The sequence below is a fragment of the Anomalospiza imberbis genome, chromosome 3 (assembly GCF_031753505.1).
Source record: "Anomalospiza imberbis isolate Cuckoo-Finch-1a 21T00152 chromosome 3, ASM3175350v1, whole genome shotgun sequence".
Classification (NCBI taxonomy): Eukaryota; Metazoa; Chordata; class Aves; order Passeriformes; family Viduidae; genus Anomalospiza; species Anomalospiza imberbis.
The window spans coordinates 103,428,523-103,453,497 of NC_089683.1; the positions used below are offsets into that span (position 1 = coordinate 103,428,523).

Consider the following 24,975-nt stretch of genomic DNA (forward strand, 5'->3'; position numbering starts at 1 on the left):
CACCCCCCTTGGAAAGCACTTCAAAAGAACAAGAAAGTAAAGCCACATCTCTGGGATGGCCAATCCCTTCTTGAAGGGATTTTCTTTTCCTTCCACTTTCTTTTTTAAACCATTTCTGTAGACTTGTGGTGCAGACAATTCTCTCAGACAGTATTTTTCAGGTTTATTCTCTTTAGGTGATGTGACATCTGTACTGTTCAGTACTGACTAATTCCCAAGTCCTGGGAGACAATTTCTTAGCAGTTGCAATTCATCAAAACCCTAATGAATTCTGATGGAATTCTTGGGGACTGGTTTTCTGTCCCCTCTGTGGAAGGAACTGCATGACAAGCCCTATGTATTTAAGCCACATTAAGAAACTAAATGTATTTAATCAATATGGCTCAAAAGAAACCTGGTGAGCCACATACTAAACCCCAACAAAACCACCCTCAGTGCTGTCACCAAAGTAATGATCCTACAAGCACAGCTGAGGGAGGCTGACTCCACGTGCCAAGGGATAACCGAAAGGGACGGAGAGCTGAGTGAGAACAAGGAGTCGGGAAAAAGTCCAAGAGAACGATGATCTACAAACACAGAATGGCTCACTGTGGAATGAGATGTGAAGGATGGAGGCAGAGAAGTCTTTATTGAGTGTTCCAGGAAAAGTATTGGTTCAGGTACCTTGTCACGTTCAAAATAACTTGAATATCTTTAGATGTTTTGGAAGGAAAATGGAAAAACTAGGCACTGTACCAGCTGCTTCTTGGTTCAAAAACAACGATCAGGTTTTATTTAGATTCTCAGTCTACTTAAGCTGGTTCTTGGGGGAGTTGAGGACTTGAGCTCCGTGATTTAGGAAAACTTATGGGGAAAGAAAGAATAAAAAGGTAGTTCATAGAAGCCAGATGGGGAGGCCAAGAATCTGGCAAATATCCCTTTCCCACATTTCTTCTAGAACTCAAAATAAATCTGAATCTCTCTGACATTTGAAAAGAAGTCTGGCTATTTCTTCCCACATTATGTTTTCTTTTTGCTCGCTTTTGCACAAGGTCTTACGGGAAGCAGAGCCTGGTGCCAAAGTAATGCAAGGAAGCAAGCTGTGCTGATAATCTCAGACTGGCCCCCTTTTCTCAGGAGACATCCAGCCCAATTCCATGTACACAGGCAAGGCTCACTGGTGTGCTCTGGCAATGTGAGGCACCACAAACCTTGCTGAGCTGGGCAGCACAAGGGGATTTGCAGCTGCTTTGTATCACCAGAGCGAGGCAAAGCTGCCAGAACAAACCAGGGAATCTGGCTCCAGCAGTTTGGAGAGACTCAGCATCAGTTTGTGAACTTTCCAGATCTTCTGAGATTCACTTATCACTGTGAAACAACCCAAATCTCTGTGGAAGAGATTTGCCATAGGACACAGGACCATGCCCAGCTTCAGAAGCCATAGGAAATTTGATCTTATGGTGGTTTCACTCTACCAAAGCACCTTGCCTTAAATGAAGTTGTTTTTCAAAGTGCCAATGTATTTTGGACCACACAAGTGTGACAAAATAAACATAAGTAGTAACTTCTGGTACTTAACAGGCAGATTTTTCCTGTGTCTGGGAGAACTAACAAAATTCAGGGCATTTCACTACGAGTGAATCTCTAATGAGGGGGTAGTAAAAATGAATGCCTCACTGACTGTCAGGGGATATAAAATTTGCTCACTTCTGACTCAGTAATTACCCAGCAAAAATGTAGATCAAGTGGTCATCACCCAAATTAGTACCTGCCAAAGATTACTTTTGGAATGGCTGTCAGCTAAGAAACAGGAAATGAGCTGCAAAATATGATTAAAACTCGAAAATAACAGCTTTAAGGTATGAGCCTCCACTCAAGCACACAATGGAGTGAGGGTAGAAAGCAGAGCCCATGCGGGGAAGGGAACAGGGACAGGGGCTGATGGCCGGGGACTCGGGAACAACTGCAGCGATAAAAACTGACACATGCCTGCCCGGTATGACAACCTTGGAATTCATGCTGAGAAAACCAAAACTGAAGAGCAGGTCCTCCCTAGGACTTGGGAGAGAGGGATTCCAGTCACTGCTGTGTCTGCCATGAGCCTTTTCAGAAAGCAGCCAAAGCCTCTCCCTGCCCCAGTTCCCCATCCACAAACTGGACGTGTCTCTGTTTGGCAGAGGAGCTATAAGATTTCAATAACTGGAACAAGCTACAACCCATTAAAGTTATGGTAAGTGCTGTATAATGACAAAACCAAACCCGGGCCATTAACACCCTGTGAGAAGAACAAAGCAGGGCTGGAGCATTTTCCATGTTCCAGCAACATTCAGATCTGAGCCCAAAGTGGTGATGATGATGATAGTAAATACTGTAGGATGCACTTTGCAGCACCAAACACTTTGCAATTAGCTGCAGGCAGCACCATGGGCTTGTCACCTACCTCTTGTGAAAGGTGGTGACCAAGCGGCTGAAAGGGAACTCCAATAACAGTTCTGGGAGCAGGATTGGCTTTTCCTTTTGCTCCTGGAACCTCAGTGCAAACCATCAGTCTTACTGCAAGGAGCCTCATGCTATATATCCACTTACCCTGGCTAGCCGGCAGCTCTGTTTTGAAGACTTTAAACTGGGGAAAGCGAGGGGGGAAAAAGGCTCTTTTCAGTGAGCTGCATAAATCCATCTCTCTCTCCTCTCCTTTTATTTTGGGGGGGAATAGGAATAATGCTGCCAAACCTGCAAGTACCTGCACCTCTATTTCCTAATCCAGTCCCCTCCTCTGCACCACAGCTGACACGTTTGCAGCCTGAACAGACCTGTGAACGCTGTTTTGGAACTCCCGTGCTGGGTATCACTGGACATCCGAGGTCAGAGTTAGGCATTTGTTCCCACACCCTGTGGGAGGGCGGCTCTCAGCAGAACACTTGGAAATAGTAAGGCTTTGAGAATAAATCTGTATGTTAAACAAAGACAGCCAAAGACAGAAACAAAAGGGTAGAAGTAAATTGTTGATTGCTAGCTTGCTAAAAGACTCACCATGAAATACTTCAGCAGTCAGTATTAGGACTGGGGATGTTTAATATATTCATTAGTGTTCTGGAAAAGAGAGGGGAAGGTGACAAAATTTGCACAGGGCGCAAAAATATTTAGGTTACTCGTGATTACAAAAGATTAGAAAAGCTAGACAGATGTGCAGCATGAAGACAGATGAAATCCACTGCTCGTAAATGCAAGGTAATGCATATTTGAATGAATAATTTTTAAAACTCATGGACAAGGATAGGTTGTAAATTAACCAACCACTTGGGAAAAAGAGAGGGAGGAGAAAACATGTGCCACTCTGGACAGCTCAACGAGAAAGCTGAAGAAGTGGGAGCAGCAGTAAAAAAAAGTAAATATGTTGTTGGGCTGCATAAAGAACAGGATAGGAATTAATACTAAATTACCACATCACTGTGTAACTGGACAGCGTATCTGAAATGCTGTACCAAGCTGCAATCAACTCACCCAGAAAAACCATAAAGCTGAAATAGGAAGGAGCAACAAAAATGATTAGTGGCAGAAGAAAGGACTGTGAAGATTGGGGCTGCTTAGTTTATTGAAGAAAAATAAAAAGGGGACATGAGAGAGCTAATGAAAGTTACAGAGAAGATCAATTCCCTGGTCCTAGAGGCCTCTACCCTTAATGCAACAACGCTGAAAAACAACATCTTTAAAAACCAATAAGGGAAATATTATTTTACACAGTTCATAATTAACCTATGAAACTGATTGCCACAAGATATCCTTCTGGCTAAGGACTTAATATGATATAAAATAGTTTAATTTAGATGCTTATGTGAATAATGAGGACATCCCAGCTAGGATTAAGATAAATATCTTAGAAAGGCTGAAACCCCTAATGCTTTATGACAGAAATGAACCATGGGCTGATGGAGGTTGGAGAGAAACATCCTCTTTGGGCGATAAAAAATTGTCTGTGTCTTCCCTTGAGCAATCTGGTACTGAGCATTCCCGAAAGCTGCAGTTGGGGCTGGATAGACTGACAGTCCACTCTCATCAGGCACATCTAAAGCAACATCCCTTTGTGCTGACCTGAAGTTGGCACCTCCGCTATCCTCACTGAGGCCAGGATTTCAGACTTGGATTTTGGGAACAGTGCTGTTTGCCGTGATGGCAAGGGGAGGAGAATTTTGGATACATCACTGAGAGACTTAAATAGTTTATTTACGTTTCTTGAATACACTGAGAGCAAAATAGTACCAAATGTAGTGCACACTCGAGAGAGAGAGGTTTGGTGTTTTCTACTTTATGCCACTAAACCTGTCCAGGTTTTCTAATTTGTTTCCCATGCTCATTTTGTTTTGTACATGAGAGCATATCGTTAACAGAAAAGTACAAATAAAGCTGTATAATCAGCTACTGTGTCAGAATCCTGGCAGATTTCAATGCATCTATCCCAACATCCGTGAGCTAAAAGAAGGGGAAAAAAGTTTAAAAAAGTATAAAGGAGAAAAGCTATTGCCACCTAAATCCCTCCGAATGGAACCTGATCTCTTAGGTACATTTGCAAAATGAGATGCGGAGCTTTGTAGCAGCCTTCTGTAGAAATTACTTTGTTCAAAATATGGTAAAGCCAAGTACCAACAGGTTTTTTCCCCCTTACAGCTACCAGTTAAGGCAGTGTCTGCGGTACAGACCTAAATCTGAATCAATGATTAATATGTAAACAGAATTTGACTTGCTCTTCTTTTGTGCTTTATCGCCAAGATACAATCTGGCACAACAGTTTTGTTTGACAGACAGCCCTGGCCTATGCTTGTCAACTAGCCAATATAAAATAACATTATTACTGTATAATCTCGAATTAGGCTGTAAAATATTTCAATTGTGTGACACACATGATGAGAAGATTTTAGAGTTCTCACATGTTTACATAATTAGCACTGCATATTTGTTAAATTAAGGTATCACTATCACCTTTATTACCATATCCCTCCTCCTCCACTGCAGTGTCTGTGTCTTGTGTAACCTCACGTCTTAACTTTTCAAAGGCAACAGAAAAAGGAGCCTGCGTCTCTGTACGGATTCTCCTGCTTCTGTGCAATTCTAATAAAAGGTATCAGAATACCCACCCTTTTTCACAGTGCTTCAAAAAAATAGCTGCTGAGGTGCAACTCAAGGAAAAGAAAGCACAAGAGGGAAATGGCCTCAAAGACCTGACTTCAGGTGTATTTAATCCTTCCACTACTGGTTTAAAAGTATTAAGTAGCCATAGGCTATCCCTAGGTAGAAAGACGGTTCAGTGACATCCCTTTTGTAAATATGTAGCTGCTCAGCCTCCTCCTAAACTCCACATTGAAGTCTGCTGCTTTTTCAGATTAATTCAGTTTGAATACTGCTGACTGTCTGTCACTACAGTCATATGTCACTGGTAGCAGCTCAGAAAGCCTAACCCCCTTCTCTAATGTCATTGCACACAATTCATTTTAAAATGTGGTGTAATAGTTTAGGAATACCAGTAAAACAGTGGGGGGAAAGGCATTTTCAATTTAAGGGGTGTGTAAGGCAGTTTACAACACTGTATTAGGTAAGCCAAGCATGTTTCCTTGAGAGGGGCACATATGGTACAGGTGAGACTTGCAAAAATATTGTTCCAATAATTACCAAGATCGTTAATACGAGTGTGGTAGTTTCAAACCATGTGGCACAGAATTACCAATAATGCTATTTAATTGGGGGGGTCTTTCTTAAGGAGCTAGGTACTCCTTAGAACAAAACCATCTAAATCCACCCCAGAATAACCACAGTCACAAAAACAGGCTTGGGTTCTATTTATCCCACCAGGTTTGGCTCGGGATAGTCCGATTCCGGCCATGAGCCACAGAGAAAGTCACAAAGGTTTGGCTGTGGGGCTCTGACCAGGAGCAGCTTCTGCAGAGACACCCTTGGCTCTCAATTAACACTCTAGAAGTATTTGAGACATGGACACAAAATGAAATCTGGATGTGTTCTGCCCCAGCTGTGCTCACCATCTCCCCCCTTCAGCTTTACTCATGTCAAGGAGGTGGCGAAATAAATGGCAGAATGAGGCCCTGGCAGACAGGACCATCGCCCTCACAAAACAGGCTGGCTCTGTTCAGAACTAACATGCAGCACGAGCAGTAACCCCACCAAAGAGCTTCTTACATGTGTCCTGATCTTTCCCAAAACTTCAGCTTTCTGCTTTTCTGATTTAATTCCAAGTGCAATAATAAACACACTCCTCTGTTTACAGCTCCATAAATAGTGCCTTGTGTTTTCTGAAACAATGCAGCTCTGGGCTGTCTCTGTGATCGTTTATTTTATATCATCCTTAAGTTGCCATTTATTTACATTTCTGGAAACAGCTACCCCATGAAACAAATGGCCTGTTTTGTTAAGTCATGGTCAAGGATGTTTCCTTCAACTTATCACATCTAGAAATGCCACAGACAGAAATGCTTTCAGGCTATTTGCTAAGAAAACTAACATAAGCTCCTTATCAGAAAATATTACATTTCCCCAAAAGGTGAACTGTTCTGTCAGTTTTTCAGGCCATGTGAAATTCCTTCTCTGCTCTGACAGGTCACTGAACAGAAGTTGATGGCACACAGTGGTCGCCCAGGATGCTAGGCAGAGCCTTCAGCCACACATGGCTGCAGGTAGTGGCACAGATGCAGGAAGCCTTTTCCTGACACATCCAGCCCGGGGGGCATATTCCAGGCTGGGGCCTTTTGTGGTTTGCTTGGGGTTGGTTCAGGACTTTCTCCCTCCCTTTCACTCTTCTTAGGATGCCTCCAGAAGCCAGGCAGATGCAGTGCTGTGTGTGCCAGCTTCTTCTGTTCACATCTCAGAAGAGGCAGCCAGAACTGGCTCCTTTGAGGCCTCACGAATCCCCATCTCTCCAAACTCACAACAGGAAACCAGAAGAGAGTCACATCTCTGCTTCTGGGTTTTAGAGTGTCCTCTGGTTTTTCATCCTACTGAACCCAAAATATTGGCAGCTGCAGACTGACAAGTCTAAGTTTAAGGGAAAAAACATGAGTTCAGGCAGTGTAGTTGCTTTCCTCAGCCAAAGCAGCTGACTTCCAGGTTGCTCATGTCCCTAAGAGCTGGGGAACAGCTGAGGAACCAAGATCAATACTGTATGTGCTTTGCTTTATACATATTTACATTATACTTATGAACCTTCAGTGTCCATAATGAAGGTGAAAGCTGCAGCCGGCAAACTACTCTGATTTTGTGGTGCTTTAGAAACTGCAGCTGAGGAAGCTGCCCCGCCAAACCCCGATGCACTGGCACGCATGGCCGTGTGATAACACACAACATACAGGCACAATTGATTCAAGCAGGTTTTGCTCATGTGCTGGCACAGATCTGCCAGATGCAAAGTTCAAGACACAGATACGCCACGGACATTAATAGACAAGGAGAAATCCAAAGGATCAAGTGGGGAGACACACTTTTTTCCCCCCAGAGAAACTCCTGGTTTCAATATTTTCAATTTGATTTTTTTTTTCCTTTCTGTCTGTTCATGTTCAAAACTCATTCATTCTCTTTTCAGGAGAGTATTTTCACTGTGTGATGCTGAGGGGCAGTAGCAGATAAAGTTTGAAATAAAACTTTACTAGCTTCCATCCTTTGGTTTATTTGTGACTCTCCTCACCCTGCCCTTTCTATCAGATGTTATCTACACACTGTTTGGGATTTTCTGCTGGAGAGAAGCAGCATGACTGGGCACAGGTATATTCCCTCCTCTCTGCGTCATCACCAGCTGATCTTATCTACTTAATACAATTTATAAAGACATAGATGGCCTCGTGCTCCAGCCCCACTCCAGAAGGAGTGCCCATTAAAACGCCCATCATTCTCCTAGCAGCCTCCTCCTCCTCTGCAGACTGAGGAAAGGCAGCTCTGTGACAGGAACTGTCATGGAGCTGGTGGATTCCAGGCTGACAACTTCCAAAATCACAGACAATTCATGTTTAAATAGGCCCCTCATTTTCCTTGCTGGGGCTCAGCAGTATCAGAGAGACCTTGTCTAGGTCACAGACAACAGGAGAGAGGCAATTTTGCAGTTTTGTTAAAATTTGCCTTCTTTTATCATCCATCCCTATTTCAGGAGACCAACAAACACTCTCTGTATAAGTGTCCACTGCAAAATGGGAATTAAAGAGGCTAGTGTTTATAGCAGCACTACTATTTGGTGCCAAAAATAAGTCTGATATTTCTATTCAGGAATAGGAAATAACACTCTGAACAGGCAAGTCACTCCCCAATGGACTTTCTTTGAATTTTCTCCAAAAGCTATTTCCTTTTCCTAAATGTGGGAAATACTTCCTGTCTCTGAAGCAGCACAACCCAAATGCTGAGCAGAAAATTAATAAAACAAACAAAAAGAAAACAAACAAAAGGACCTTTGTTCTGGAAAGAAATGGCACCGGCTCTGTTCAGGAAGCATAAAGAAACCCAACGGATGAGAGAATAGCAAATCCTAAATAGGTTTCATGTAAGATGATTAAAAGTGCTTCCTTTGCTGTATATTTGGCAACACATGAAATCTGAGTCAGAGATATATCCCTTTCCTTCCAGTGCTGCTGCTTGCACTTCATGAATAAGTAAATGATTAAGAACACTTCAGATTTGGCATTATCAGACACATTACCTGGCTTGTGTTGTTTCAATCACAGCCCCAGCTCTGACCAGTGCAGGGGCTCTCTGTGTCTCTGAGCTTGGCTCAGCTCCAGTGAGGAGCAGGAGGCATTTCAGAGTCCCCCACATTCCAGGCTGCACCTGATCTGTATGGATTTATGCCCCCCACCTTCTACTGAGACATTCCTCACTCAATTCCAAGCTGGATCCATCTACACTCACCACCCCAGGGCTTGTTTGTGCTTGTTGTCTGCATGTACTGCACAGCACCAGTGATCCCAATTTTCCAATCTAAGAAACCTGGACATTTCCAAAAAGGCTCACAGAAGTTCCATACACACATGTATATCATGGATGAAAAAAAAAAACCTTTTTACAACATCTATAAAACTGTGATTATAATAAATGTCTGGTTAATTAATACATCAGGACATAAAGCCATTTATTCTCCTCTCATTTGCTATCATTCTCCCTGTTCAGATTTAATAATGCAAAAAGGTTGCTCAGATGCCAAACGGTAAAAATAATAAAAATACATTTATCATTGATCTGAAAAGCAGAAATGCCTGGCAGTACTCCTGGCACAGAGAACACTGCCAAATTTTCTTCACTGAAATCCAAATAACATTTCACCAAAAAATCTTCAAAACATACCAGGAAATATATATGATGTGATAGATAAAGCAGTCTGAGAAATGCACAGAGAACAGCGAAACAGGTGCCCAGAATAACCATTATTGCAATATGCACATTAAGGAGGGAGGGGGCAAGGGGCAGAGAGAGAAAAAGAGTGAGAGGGAGAGAGAGGAAAAAAAGCTTTCAAAATGGTTAAATTCATGAGGGCTACAGAGCCTCAAATTGAAATTATCTCACTCTGCACTGATAAATAAAGTGGCTCTGGTACCTAAATCATGACACTAACTATACGTTTCGATTTTTTTAAGTAGTGATTAGGTGGATACTCAGGGGAACCTACTAGCCTTCACAGAGATAACAGACTCAACTTAATATCAACTTAAAAAGAGACTTGAATTCTAACCAATCTCATGTAATGAATTGAAATTCTATAGCTTTCAGAGGGGAAAAAAAAAAGATAAAAAAGCGATGTGGTTCCATTCTCTAACTTGCTGTCAGGAAATATAATTTGTGCTCTCGGTGATTCACCTAGCTCATATGCAGCATGCAAATTTATTTCCCTAATAATCAGACCTGGAGATTGCCCAAGAGGATTAATAGCATCATTCCTTATGACCGCCAGGATATTATGCACCTCTGACATGGAAAAATTGTGTTAGTTCTACAGAGAAAACGCAAGGATATTTGTCCTGCTAGACAATATAATAGGCTGGTGCATCATCAGATTACAATGTCATTTCAAAAACCTTGAATACAAATAATGTACAGTGGGGGAAATGTTGGTACAACCTCCCTTAATTCAGTAGCCTTGAATTCACATGTATTTTTTTGCCTGTGCTTTTTTATTCCTCTCCCCATTATAGTCTGTAGAACACTGCTAGGAAAAGGCAAAGGTATTTTATATTAAACCCATCTCTTTTTGTTTGTTCTTATGTTATTCTTTGAGAATAGCCTATATGGACACTGCAGGATAAAATAGCATAAAATCCACGGCTTCCAGTTTTTCAAAGAGCTGAATACACCCACAGCCCCAGTACACTGTATTCCATATGTGAATACAGAGCAATTTATTTGCACAATTGCTTAATTTTGATTCGCAAGTCAAAGCAAAGCATTCTGCAGGCTCCGGCATTCACACAGGAAGAATTTTAATTTTTCAAATCTTTTTAAAACGAGTTGGTCAGGAAATTTTCTAAAAAAAAAAAGGAATGTTTCCCGCTGTACTTTAGACCAAAGAACACCGCCTCAGAGACAAGACAAAATTTCATTATTATGCGCATGGGAGCAATAAGATTAGCTCCTATTGCTGCCCCTAAGGTGGAGCAGCAGGAGGAACCAATGGGACGATGCTAATGTGTATGTTAATAGTATTCTCCTCCAAGAAGTTGGGATAATTAAACATGTACCATCTCTTTAAGACAGAACTGCACACATTTTCTTCGGATGGGTGTTTACAAGATTTCCAATTTCAGGTCACAGCCATTTCTGAGATTGCTTAAGAAAGAGATGGGAATAACTTATCTTATTCATGTATTCAAAGAACCTTATAAAATGTGCAAAACATAACAGTTTTAAGGGGCAAAACATGCATCTTGCCTTGACAGACCTGCTTTGTTATGTGTAGTGTTGTACACTGACCTAATATATTGAACATTTTAAGCTAATATACCTTGTAGGAACCAGCCTTTAATGTGATGGATTTTATAGTATCTCATTAGGGTGTGTTTATATAACCTGATACTAAACACATTTTCAGATTCATGTTCCTTATTAAAATTGTGAGCTGTATTGATTTTTAGTTGAACAGCAACAGAGACATTTTAATATTAGGAAAGGCTGCTCTGAAGTTATTTTCACAGATCACAACTACTGTGACACAAACAGTGCACATATCTCTCATCTTTCTTTACAGCCTCAATTAGAAGAATCAGGATGTGTTACCCCACCTGCTTTTCTATTGGTTGAGCAATTCTCTGCCTCCATTTACAACGCCAAAAAGCATTTTTATTCATTGCTTTGGGGGGGTGTTATTTTTAAATATATATTCGTGACAAGCTCCCAAACAGTATTTATATTTTTCCGTCTAAAGAACCGTGTGATTTTAAAAACAAAATACCTTAATGCATCTGCTTTTCAAGTTTCCATAACAAACTGAGCAGCTACAGCCGTGTTTACTCTGATACAGCACACACAGAAACTTACCATTCCGAGCAATGTACAAAAAATGACTTTCCCATCCTAATGTCTCCATTTTGTAAACCAGTCTTCAAAGGTAAATCTAATGTCAGCAATAAATAGAGTGGCTCCAATATTTCTCTGAGGAGTCACAGGGAAATAATGATCTTTGAGGCACTGTAAATAGTTTAAATTATTGGAAGGTCCTTGTAAGAAATGAAATACGAGGATTAAAAAAAAAAACAAACTCGATTTCTCTATTGTGAAGTTAGGGCATTTGGAGGGAGCCCAAATTTTAAACGCAAATATTTAAAGAAAGAAATTATTGCTTCTGAGACAAGCAAATCATACACTTATTCCTGACCCTTATTGATTTAATGAACTGGTTGTTAATAGAACGCCGCTTGGAGAAACAAAGAACAGCCATGGAAGAGTAAGTGTTCCTTACATTCCTGCAGTTTTAAAACCAACCTCTAAGTCTTCAGCAGGGAAAAGGCTGGAAATTAAATTGCAGCACATAGGAACCACCAGATTTAATAGAGCCACTTGTGCCATTTAACCACACCTGTTACTTGTGCTACAGCACTGCAGAAGCAGTTCAGGAATCTCCAGTAAATTGGTATATTTGGCCTAAGAAGTTTTAGGTCTGAACTGGGTCTCAGAAAGCAGATTTCTCTTAATTTTGCCCCTGGCATGCTTTTCATTATTAAACATTAAAGTTGTGTCAATTACTTACTTCCATAGTTGATTATTATCCTAGTTATTCAACCAGCTAATCAACGCTTCTCTAACACATGTCTAGCAGTGACTTTGAATTGATGTACAGAATATAATTATTTGTGCAAATTTCTTTTGTTTCTTGTTAACCACTGAAATTGGTTAATTACTTTAATCCCCACAACCCCTCAAAAAGAAAGTATCTTGATTTACCAATTTATTTTTAATCAATATTAGGTTGAGCTTTGAATGTTGACTATTCAGCCAACGTAAAACACTGCACTGAGAGTTAAAAAATTATATTTTCTACATGTCCTTTAAAGCAGAATGAAAACACCTTCATCTGAAAGACTTTGGTAGCTTTATCAGATCCAAGGCTCTTCCTTTGAGCTGTAATTATTTTACCATTATTACAAGCGAGGCTTTTAACAGAACAGTCATTCCCTCTATTTAAGCAGTAAGTTTTATAATTTATTACAGCTCTTTGGTCATCAACTCACTATACAAACAGTTGGTCACCAGTGACCAATTACATTAAGGTTAAGCAACATAACTTTAAATTAGAAATAAGCTAATGTATCTTCATCAAGGGCCTGCTGTGTTTTCAGTGCTGTTTATGAGATGATACTAAATGTGGATATGGAGCACGCTCACTGGGACCAATTCCTATCGGCCTGAAAATGGAAAAGTCTTGAGCCTGCTCAGGTCCAGAGCTAATTAATGGGATAACATCTGCTTTACGCATTCTGCTGGAGTAATTTCTATCAACTTCACTGGGAAGATGCATGGGAAACTATCAGAGAAATAAGTATCTATGCTGAACCATATTAATCTGTAGTGAGTCTGGAAATAGGAATTTCAATTCTCCTATTATCCTAGGGATGGGCAGAGGGGGAGGACGAGGGCACAGGGCTTGTTTCTCAGCTGATCCAATTTCTGTGTTTGTAACAGATTGAGTTCTGTTTGCATGCATACACTTGCACACACAGAGCAACTGCACGGGGCTGGCTTTGTCTCTGGGCTGGGGGGGGTTTTAAAGGACACCGCGGCAGCTGAAGATGACCACGCTCCTCATGCAACAACCAGCTTCATACAGGAAGGTGCTTACGTGGTTTTGTTGCATTACTTAAAAACACAGCAGGAATAGCTAAAGAAAAAGATATGGTACTGTAAAGCAGGCTGCAAAAGTGATAAGACACTTACTTCATTTTATCAGCCTGTGGACAAGGTGCAGGGGCATGAAGGGCCAGGCACCTACTCTGATCTGAGATTTAAAAAAGTAAGACATGAAGGGAACACTGGCCACCACAAAAAAAAAAAACAAACCCAAAAAAAAAACCATACAAAAAACCCACACAAAAAACCCATCAAAAAACAAATAAACAACTACCCAAACCTCCTACTGAAGCCCCCTCGACTTCCAAATTCAGGCTTACTTTCACCTGAATTTCATTACTTTGTCAAAAAATCACTGGACAATTTTAACTACAGTAAGGTGCTTAAAACTGTATTTTGCTTTTGAGTTTTTCCTGGTGAAGTCCTGTAGGGCACAGAATCTGACTGCTGAGGAGAGACATTACATTTTTATGCATGTATGCTTTTGTCTGCCTGTGCCTACAGATATGTAAAATGTATGAAATTAATGCCCTTTTTAAAATGTTTATACTGGAAACACGTGTGTATGTTCCTACAAAACACATTTATACCTAACAATATCTACAAATATTCATGACTCTGTGTGTATGCTCAGAGAGAAAAAAAGCCGAAACAGAAACAGGTAAATGTCCGAGTTTGGAGTGGCAAAACCAGAAAGAATCATAATGTTTTCTTTATATTATTATTGTCTAAGCTATGATTTACAGGTTTAATTCTTTCAAGCTAATGCATACAAATGAATTGCACAGAACAACAAAAAAGAAGGGAGGTCCTTACAATAAAAAAAATCCATCAATAGTCATTCACCTTTACCTAAGAGGTTATGAGTTCGTATGGCAACTCTATGGAATATTTCTGTAATTTGTTTGCCATTGTGTACATTCTATGTATTTGTTTGCTACAAGGTATTGAAACATTCAGGCTGTTGAGAATTAAATGTTTATTTGACTAACAATCCTTATCTGTAAATTAATGGTATAAAACATGGAGTTTTCTAACAGGCTGTCACTCACTTTTATTTAAGGAGCTACTACTGAGACAGGGTTCAAGGTATTCCAAAGAACTCTGACTTCCTGGGCTTCAGGGGGAAATACTACTATTTACCCGACGTTTTTAACTCTCTTACATAATTGTGCAAATTACTGACATGAAGCAGCGCCTGCTTTTGTCACATGCAAATGACAACTACCTAGCTCTTCAGGAAGGAGCAGTGCAAAGCCATAGTGGTTTATTCTGAACTTGCGTGCGCAGGTGTCTGTGGGGAGGAGGGAGCTTTGTGAGCAAAGGAACTGGATTTAAAGACTCGCATATTGCAAAATTCCTCTGCGATCCACCACATTTGAGAGCAGAAAAAGCATTTCATTTTTAATTTGCTTAAGCATGCAAGATGGCCCACTTCAGCAGCATTGCAATTTTCTGATTTGTGGGCAGGATTCACAGACAGCACACGGCTACTGTTCTTTTCCTTTCTCCTGGAACTGTGCCATGAGGCACCACAGTTGTAACAGGGGTGAATCCTCAATTCTGTTCATCTCTCTCCCTTCTCAAAGTTATTTGAACCCTTATTTTCCTTGAGGGGCTCATTCAGCTGTCCTAATATGTATACAGTGATAATATAGTCATACGCATAATAAAAAAAGAGCTTCAAAATTATAGTCAGCTTAGTAATAATGCAGTGCTGTGCTGGAGTGATTGGCAACTGTTGATCCAATTATATAACTGGTTGCTTCTTAAAATTCAGGGATATGAGACTGATATATAATGTGCTGTAAAGTGTAAAAGAACTGGACAGGAAATAAGGCGGGTTGAATTTTTTCGTGCTTTGATCAAATTAGAACCAGGTTGATGAAAGGAAATGCCTTGGGTTCTCTGCTTGAAGTTTTGTGTTATACAAAAGGCTCTTGAAATGATCAATTTTGCACATGTCACTCAGTAAGTTTAGAGAGAACCAGTGCCTGTGTCTGCCAGGGAGTCTCTGCCACAGCTCCCTCCAAAGCCACCCCGTGCTGGACACAAGGTTTAACTGAGATACTCTGAAATGGAACCGAGGAGCCGAAGGAGGCACAATCACAAATCACAGCAATACCCCAAGTTTGCAGGTTTGTTTTTCAGGTTTCTGCTGAGCCCTTTGACTCAAGAAACACAGATCAGGAAAGACAGAAAAGGGTCATCTGGATTCTGGTGAATCCCTCAGAAGTAAATGCAGGATTATCTTTGCTGCTGTTCTTTTAAGCATTTATCTGGCTAACTCACTAACTAGCTTTCATCCATTGTAACCCTCTGCCTGTCCCCTGCTTTTAAAACAGCCACTATTATTTATGAAGTGCTGTAGATGTGCAGTGAGAAGCACAGGGACTTTTTGCTCTTATTTTTCCTTGAGGACAACTTAAAAGGAGAGAAAAAAGCACCTATGAAAAGGCACCTTGCAGGTAAGGCTGTGGTTCTTCTGTCGCTTGGTCTGTCTCTGAAGAATGACTCCATAGCGGTTAGGCCTGTATGAGACACAACCTCTCTGGTACTTTTCTGGGATCAATCCCTCTGTACTATGTGCAGCTCAATGTAGCGATTTAAATCCCACCGTTTCAGTCTTAATGCATTAACATTTCAGCACTCCTCAAACACATCCTGGAAATCTGCCTCCTCCTTGTAATTCTTATCCCCAAATCAGGAATTGTGTAAGATTTGAAGTGAGGCACCTGAGTCCACTACACATCCACACCTCTGTCAAAAATACAGTATCCTGATTTATTGAGAAATACACTTGGGGCGGGGGGGAGCTGGGGAAGAGGAAAGTAGGGGAAAAATATTAAATTCCCAAGCCAGGGTGCAACAAAGTCCCTTGTGATACTCACTGCAGCAGGGAAGAAGAGAGCTACTGAAAGAGCCACCAACATCAAAACCTGCTGAATTCCTGTTACCCTCAGGATAATACCTGCACGGAAACTGTTTTGTTTTGGCATAATTCCCTGTGCAAGGCATGCCTCCAGAAAGCAGGGCTTCCAGAAATAATATCCCAGGACAGGGAGCACCGAGGAGCCAGGGCAGTAACCTTCACCTGGCCCTTTCAATTCAGTTTTGTGTGAATTACAGCAAATTGCAGTGTGTGCTTGTGCTGGACACAGAGCAGTTGAAATGCTGCCCATTTCCCCACCAAAGCAGCTCTTTGGGAGTTGATTGGTGTTCCCCAGGAGCTGAAACACGGCACAGCATTGGAAATGACAGGACAGCGCAGTGCATTTTCACTAAGAAGGATGCACAGGATGTTATGGGAATAATATTTTTCTGAGTTTCAAGACTGAAGTTAGAGAAGCTCTTTACAATTTGCATGTGAGATGCTGCTCCACTCTAGTGGCAGACGCTCCCCAGAGCCCAGGCTAATAAGCAATAATTGACAATGGAGAATGCTCCTCCAGGCTCCCTGCCCAGGGCCCACTGACCCACTGCAGCACCAGGCCGTGGCTGCTCATCCCCAGAGCTGTGGACGGAGTGGCAGAGGACATTCCAGGGAATGGCACCAACCTGGGTTTGGAGTCTCACTCCTGGAAAACCACTACATCACAACTTACACTATGAAAACATCCAAACAGGGGAAATGAACATACTTTAAATAATAGCTCATTTCAATTATTTTCCATAACGTTTGTTTTCCTTTTTTTCCCCTTTTGTTTTTGTTAGATCACACTTAATATGATTCCACAACACCAGTGCTGGGGATGAAATTGAAAGCTATATTCTTCTAAATGTGTTCCCAACATTCCATTTTTTTACAGAGCTGCCAGGGGCTATTCTGCATTCCCACAACGGCTACAAATGTAACATATTGTTTTGCAATAAAAATTAGCTATAAAAGTGTGAAAAACGCCAGAGATCCAAATGTGAGAAACAAGAGAAGGGGGTACGGCTTTCGCACACTTTTAGTGGACATTTTATTTATTTTTCAAATGGAGTAGACATATTTATAGCTACTGTATTTCAATTATCTCTAATTTCACACATTTTATGCAGATTCTAGGCATTTTAATTGCAAATGAGAAGGGAACTTATTTTTAAAAGTGGAGCAACACAACATTTCAGATCTCAATTTTAATTCCAAATTTATCCACATCACTGTTAAAAACTTTTAAAACCTCATTTACACTGCAACTTAAAATTAGGTGTGATTTCAAACAAAAACAAAAGACCTCCATACCTATGAGTTAGAGTGCCAAAACCTCTCTCACACATTTTTACATCTTTTCTTTCTGAATTAAAAATTTTAGGTAGGAAAGTTTGGGAAGCTGAAATGACATTATTAATCGGTGACACATTATTTCAACAAGAGTCAGTAATTTAATAGTATTGTCCATAACTGATGAAAATTAATACATTACCCACCCTATTTTCTCTTGCTGTCTCTATGCCTCCAATAACCCAGGGCATGGGTTATTAGCTCAATCCCTGCTCAGCCGTCACTCAATGGGAAATTCTTCCAAGGGGATAAAACACAGCTCAGCCTTTGGCTGGATAAAAATTCCCACTGTACACTAAAAGCAGTAGTGACAAATGTCGCTCTTTTCCAAGCGGTATTCCCGGTAGCTTACTCCTATGGAACGCTAACAAGCTAAATAAAATGTTTGTGACAAATTCCAAGCCACCTGAACCTGTGCTGGTCTGAAGCAAAGACAGTTTTCCAAAGGAACCTAGAGCTCCAAATTAACCTAACAGGTTTAAAAACACACATGTGCCTATGGAGCCTTCTAAGCTGAGAATCCACTGCTTGACTTCATACTAGCCAATAGAATAGATCTTTAGAAGTTCCAACTACTTACTGAAAGGCATGAAATAATTTTATTATAAACGGAAATTTACTGTCTGGAGCATGCAGAGTTTTTCTCTGCTTTCTTTCTATTTGGTAATTTATTCAAATGCATTCAAAAATGCATTCAGAAAATGAGACATGGCACTTTGGTTAAGACATCTGTATTTCAAACCAACATCTTCAGAACTGTGAGCAGCTCTGTTAATAGTCTTTTTATTTGATTAGGGTAATCTGCTGCTGTGCTGTGTTAATCTTTATCCACTACCTTTTAACCAATCAATATTTTAGGGTTATAGATTTGGAAGGTAGGCGATAATTTCGTAGATAAACTCTCTAGGCACTGCTGACATGCTATGGTTGCATATTTAATATCTTTTCTGAGGATTCACAACTCCAGCAGTGTAAGAATCTGCCCAGGGTTAAAAAAAAAAAAAAAAAAAAAAAAAAAAAAAGTTAAACCTTAAATTTTCAAAGCTGTACGCTGGGACTTGGCCACCTGCCTCCTATTAATGTCAATGAAAATTTAGAGGTAAGAAAAGCAATGTCTTTTCCCTCAGATCATTTCTGCTTTGAAAGGAACCAGAGAACAAGAGAGAGGAAATTAAAAGCAACTTCGTACCACAGACCAACACCAGCAAGGCCTGGTGGTGAGGAAGGAACAGAACAGAGGCAAAACATTTGTTCACTAAATGAGTGAGCATCTCCACACATATCAAAAGAACCAGCTATGAAAAGTTCAGAAGGAAAAAAAAAATTAGATTTTCTGGTTTTAAAGTGTCATTTATATATATCTTTTTTAATTTTGCTCAGCTGAAATTATCTGTTGCTTACGATATTAATTTTGCTGCAGATAAAATTAGTTGTCAAACCTCTGTTTATGGCCTAATTACCTTTTCTAAGGGAAAAAAAGGGGCAGGAGAAATAAAAGAAAGAACAATAAAATGCAGTAATCTACTTTCCAGTAAGAGGGATTCCTAGTGATGTGTTACCTGTGTGGACTTCACTAGAGCCATGCACATGTTTCGCACACATAAAAGCAGATTTACTTGGGCTGTTTCGCCCATCTGGGCAGTGCCAGCTTCTGCCTGCCCTCATTTTTGTGCCTGGGGACAGGCAGGACAGGCCAAACCACCCTCAATTATTTCTAGAGAACTGGGAATCTTGCAGTGATTTAAGATCCTTCTAATAAGAAAACAAGTCAGGAAACCTGAGGGCAATGTCTTGAAAAAAAGGCACTGTAAATTACTAATTTCTTTTGAAAATGTTTCTCCACTTTGCTTCCAGCTTTGGAAAAGGTAAATGGATTTTTCATTGGTTAGAAGTGGGTGCCAGGAATGTCACTGCCAAGCATTGTAAAGAAGACTTGTAGAGACTAAACCTTGTGTTACAGCTATCAGAACCAGCACATTTTGGTCATATCTCAGCCCGATTCTTCAGCAAGGAGCAGAATGACAAATACTGAATATTTCTTAATAGCTCTTCAGGTTATATGAAGCTCAAAATTGAAATGAATTTGTATAGCATTCCTGTTAATCAAGTTGGAGCCACAATGCCACCTAAATTGCAGCTCTACCTGGCACAGCTTTGGCACAGCTCAGACAGAAGGGGAGCGAGCCTGACCTCAGACAGAGGCTGCCCTTTGAAGTGTTCTGAGCAGCATTGCCATGAGATCTGCCCAGAAGCATTTTGGAATATATTTGACAAACAAAAAAATTTGTATCTGTGTTCATTTCACAAGATATAAACATCTCTTTCGTGGTAGGAGAAATCCTGCTCCCGGGAAGTGATCCTAATCTAATCTGACACACGGTATTTGTAACCCTACTTTAGTGTCCCAGCCTATTTACAGTGTTTACATAAAACCCCCCGAAATCTCCACATTCCCTGAAAAGTTAATCCAGTACAAATATTGACTGGCTGTCAATGGAGCGTTATTGACTTGCTCCAGGACTGTGCTTTATTGCCTTAACTGATGAAACTTGTTATCTTCGCTAAACTTAATTTCTTTTGGGCCCCCTTTGGATGAAATGCCATTTATGAGACTGCTCCTCCTCCTCCCACAGCCATGGGACTGCCTCTTCCACTGAGCTGGAGTGGTGGGACAGCCTCAAAGCTTTGCAGAAGGAAGGCAACAAACCCACTCTGTATTCTACAAAGAAGACAAGGCATAACACCGGTCCTGTCGCCTATAAATATTTTGTCCACACCAGCTCCAACACATTTTCCTCCTTTGCTTATACAGAGAAGTGTCTCCAGCAAGGCTGGAAAGGGGCTGTGAACCCTTCAGCGAGGTCTGTGAAAAGCAAAGTGATTACCAGGAGCTGAAGTTCTCACTCTGGCAATCTATAACCTTCACTGGGAGGTGGTGGCAGGGTTTTTTTAAAGAATTCTAAAATTCTAAAAGCTAAAAACCTTGGATGTCTTGCATCTCTTTATCGGGAATAGTACAAATCAGCTTGTCCAGAAGCCAAAGTTCATGAAACACACACACTCATCATGTTTTGAACACCCAAGAAAACATTATTTATCATTTCATTTTTTTAAAATCTGTGGTCTCCAGATACAGCAAAACAGAAACCAAAAATAGCAACTTTCACAGCATTCCCTGATTCTGCAACAAATTCCATCAACCGTTCTAAGTTCTGATCCCCAGGTCAAGTGAAACTGACAATAAATCTTAGGAAGGATTTGATATCGTTAAGCTGCAAAACCCAAAAATCCATTACAAAAGATTTATCCGAATACATAAAGAATGAACCCAAGACGTTTCAGTCAGGGAAGGACAAAAGGGTGCAATGGCAGCCAGGGGAGGAAGGGTAGATCCCAAATGACCAAAGCCAGTTACAAAGCACATATTTCCCTCTGATCTCAAAAACAACATTTAGGAAGGAATTTGCCCAAAAACACAGTTACCACAGATATGGGGGTTTGTTTGTGAAGGAATGTACTGGAGCAGGCACTTACAGTTTGCAGAGCTCCATCTCCTCCACACGAGGCCACTCCTTGAGCCCTGCTCAGCTCCGGGGCAGGATTTGGTGCCATGATCTGCTCTTTCCTCTGTTCTCATCAGCTGCCTGGAGAGAGGGGCAAGGAGAGGAGAAAACAGGGAGGTGTCACATTGCTACACCATCATTTGATATTCTTTGTAACTTTTTATGTCTGGCTCAGGTGGGGAGACAGTCCAGTTCTTTAATCCAACATTATCAGACCATCCCTTTAGCAACTGAACAAACCCATGACAGTTTTGCTCTCACTTTGCCAACAATATGAACAAGTTTTTTCCTGCCTATTTTTTTTTAATTTTATTTTAGCCCATACAAGTCATTTTTTTACAAGACTGACCTTCTTTTTACATGAAAGGCTTCTTCTGAACATTTGACAAATGGAAGAATCCACCATATAACACCAGCTATGCCAAGAATGCACCTGCTCTCTGTGAAAATACTTTGGCTGTCTTGAATGAGGTTAAATGTTAACATTTTCACTAGTATATAAGTCTTGGGGGTGGGTTGGCATAAAAATAAAAAAGAAACAAAAAAGAAACCCTGGCCATCACAAATTTTACTTTTTTTTAAATTAAATGTGGCTGATGGGTATAAAGATTTTTTAAATTTTTCTTTTATATTTCAAATCCTGCAAATGAATTCAAGGTGTCTAAGCCAGTTTAGTTAAGAGCCTCCATGCACAGAATTACAGCAGTCAGAAAGCCCCTGCAATCAAGGCTACAGGGGACCCCAGATATATTTAAACCAACTACAATCACACCATTAGCATGAGGTGCAAAAAGTGCCAAAACAAGACAAAAACACTGACAGTCCATATGTTTAAAAGCTTGGGGTTTGCTGCTGATCAAAATCCTTCCCTCTCTACATACCTGTACATAATAATAATAATCATAATCACCATCATCATAAAAAATAAGCCCTCAAGATCAAATAGTCAGTGGTATCTTAAGAGAAAAGAAGACAACAGGCTTAGCAAACCAAATCCTTGTAATAAATAATATATGATGAGTTAAGGAGATGAACTGACAAAGTAGTGCACCTCTAATCTCTCCCCTGCAAGAGAGGGAAGAGCTGAATCACTCACAAAACATTTTTCTTTGAGCATGGTCAGGGGTTGCTCCTACACTCCAGCTTCTCAACAAATATCATGCTCTACTCATTTCCCAGCCTAAGCTACACGTCAGCAGCAGAGCCAGTTTTCACCTGCAATTTTACAGTGTAAGAATAAAATTTTGGAACATTCTCTTATTAATATATAATTATTTCAGGGCAGGTTTGACTTGGAAATGAGAGTCAAGCCACTGAAGTCCTGCTGGACACCAAGGGCCACCTTGCTCAGGATTTCCAGTTATCCTTTATTCCAAACTTGAAATGACACCGCCACCTAAACAGCAATTTTAAATAACAAACTACACCAGGCGCAAAAAAAATATCCCGCAGCGTGGCCAAGATGCCAGGCACATAAAGAAAATTAACTGGCCCATATTTCTGAGCAATAAAATCAATGTCACCTTTTTATACCTTCAGCCCCCTTGTCTAATGTCCCTCAGCAGATTCCTGCCAGTGCTGTGCAGCTATTCCAGGCAAGGCAGGACTAAAAGTCTGTGAGCAAGGACTTCCGACCTTCCACCAGTCCCATCCTTCTCTACTGAACACATCCCTTCAGTTTTTCCTCTATCAGCTTTGCCACCTGGGAAAAAAGCATCACTAAACATTCAGGACCTAAAAGCAAAGGAATGCACCAGCTTTTCTAAAAAATATACATATTCCAAGCAATAATTGTGTATGACACATCTCACAAGAATTTGTTTCATTAGTCCAAGAAAGAATTTTAATGTTAAAGACATGGGGGAAAAAAGAAAAAAAGAAAGACAAAAACAGTGTTTAGTCAGTGATAAAGCAGTACATTTCAAATTCCAAAAGATTTTTTTTACTTTATTTTGACTTTATTATTATTTTTGACTTATTTTAGAATTGCAGAGATTTTTCAACTACGCAACAATCCCTAGAAGCAACTGTGCCCACAATTATGTCTAAATGGAGCTGTTACTGGTCAGCAGCTCAGAGGACCACAGTGACACAGCTGAGGCTCATAATCCAAGTCAAACACAAGTAGGAGCACTAAGAAAGTGTAAGAAGAGTATTAAGGGATTAAGAAAGTTCTAAAAAAAAGCCACGCCAGTGGCAAATACAAGTAATTGGTTTTCCAAGTTTGACTCCTCTTCAATGGTGTTAGGGACAACCCCAAAGAGAACTGAGAAATGAGACTATATTTTGCAAAACATTTGCTCACAGCCCAGTACTTTTGCATTAAAATCAACTCACATCCCAAATCCCTTTTCTCCTACACCACATCCTACACTCATGTTTACCTTTTCTCACTGCTGCTACATATTTTTACCCTGCTGAAGTCTTTTATTTTCTCACCACAATGAGAGTGGGTGCCAAAACTGTGGCTGGTTTGGCCTTCCCAGTGCAGAGCAGTGGGAAAAGGAATCATCAGTGCAGTGACTGACAGCTATGGCTGCTGGCAAAGGCAGGAACTGCAGTTGGATTTTAAAATGATTAAAAAAAAAAAAAGGCAGGAGAGGAAAAGGGGGAAGACACCATTTTTACAGCCCAGCTATTTGAAAGATAATTGCTGTAATTTTGTCTCTCCTCAATCTTCCCACTAGGCAAGCTCTAGCGAGGAAGGCAAATTTCTAGTTCTTAAAAGTGCTATAATTCACACTTTTCTAGAAGAAGTTTGATTAGTTTGAAATCTACACTTGACCATTACAAAATTCTAGGACAAGAACTAATTTTTTTTTTTAAACTCAAACAAAGAGAAACAGAAAGACAGACCAAAATACCCAAAAACCCCAAAGAAAAGAACTCAAACTCCATCCCCACTGTGGGAGAAAACAAAAAAAAAATCACTTTGTCTGGCACAGTGTTTTCATGTTTTTTAAATTGCTCTGTATTTTCACAGTTTAAGATATTTCTGAAATATGGAATTTGCATTTTCTAGGTGGGGAACACTGCCAAAGTTGTTAATCCCAGGCAGATGTAAAGTTGCACCACTATATTGTGATGTGGCTCCTTAAAAACAACCTAAAAACATAAAAAAAACATAAAAAACCCACAAAAAACCAACCATGCAACAACCACCACAAATATCCACTAACCCATATGGTCAATAATTGCTGTTTAATAGTCCTCCTATTACAAACCTAAAAAGCAGCAGCCAGAATTACCAGTAGAGTATTAATAAACAGGAATGAGTTAATAGCGCATAAAGACCTTCTAGTGGAACAGTGGGGGAGTTGAATATTCTTTTCTTAAGTCAGCTGTAAGTAATTACTACATGGTGTGCTTCTGACTATTACCATAACAGAGCAATTGGACGTGAAGAATGGATAATAGTATGGACAGGGAGGTATTTTTAGAATATCAGCAGTGAGGCAGGTAAATGCCCTACCTGGGCACAAACCTCTAAATAAGTTGAAATAACTTTCCTAATGACACCTAGCCCAGGCAGATTTCTGAAAAGATCAATCTAATAAATTATTAAAGTAACTTTATAAAGACATGGCTGTGATATGTAAATAAGGGAAGCAGCAAAAAAATCCCAGCCGTTCAGCAGGCAGGCAGCACTGCAGTAAGTGCATAATCACAGGTTTCTGTGTTTCCTTTAGAGCAGTGCCTTCCTCTGTCTGAAGAGGGACTGTGCTCCGCTCGCCTCCATTGGCTGCTCCGGTAAAAACTCCTACATTCCATCAGGAAGGGGAACGGTGAGTGTGGGGTTTGGACAGCTGAGGTCATCCTCAGTGATTTAATGATGCATCCCGTTTGTTTTAAGAT

The 24,975-nt window shown here is 40.4% G+C and overlaps 1 long non-coding RNA gene across 2 annotated transcripts in view; it reads right to left on the reverse strand.

Moving 5' to 3' along the window:
* LOC137471669 (uncharacterized) overlaps positions 1-21,217 on the reverse strand; it is a 139,624-nt gene extending 118,407 nt beyond the window's left edge. For both annotated transcript variants that reach the window (XR_010997768.1, XR_010997769.1), the window contains exon 1: positions 21,092-21,217. This is a non-coding gene — a long non-coding RNA (uncharacterized lncRNA). The remainder of the gene's footprint in view (positions 1-21,091) is intronic.
* Positions 21,218-24,975: the final 3,758 nt, after the last annotated feature.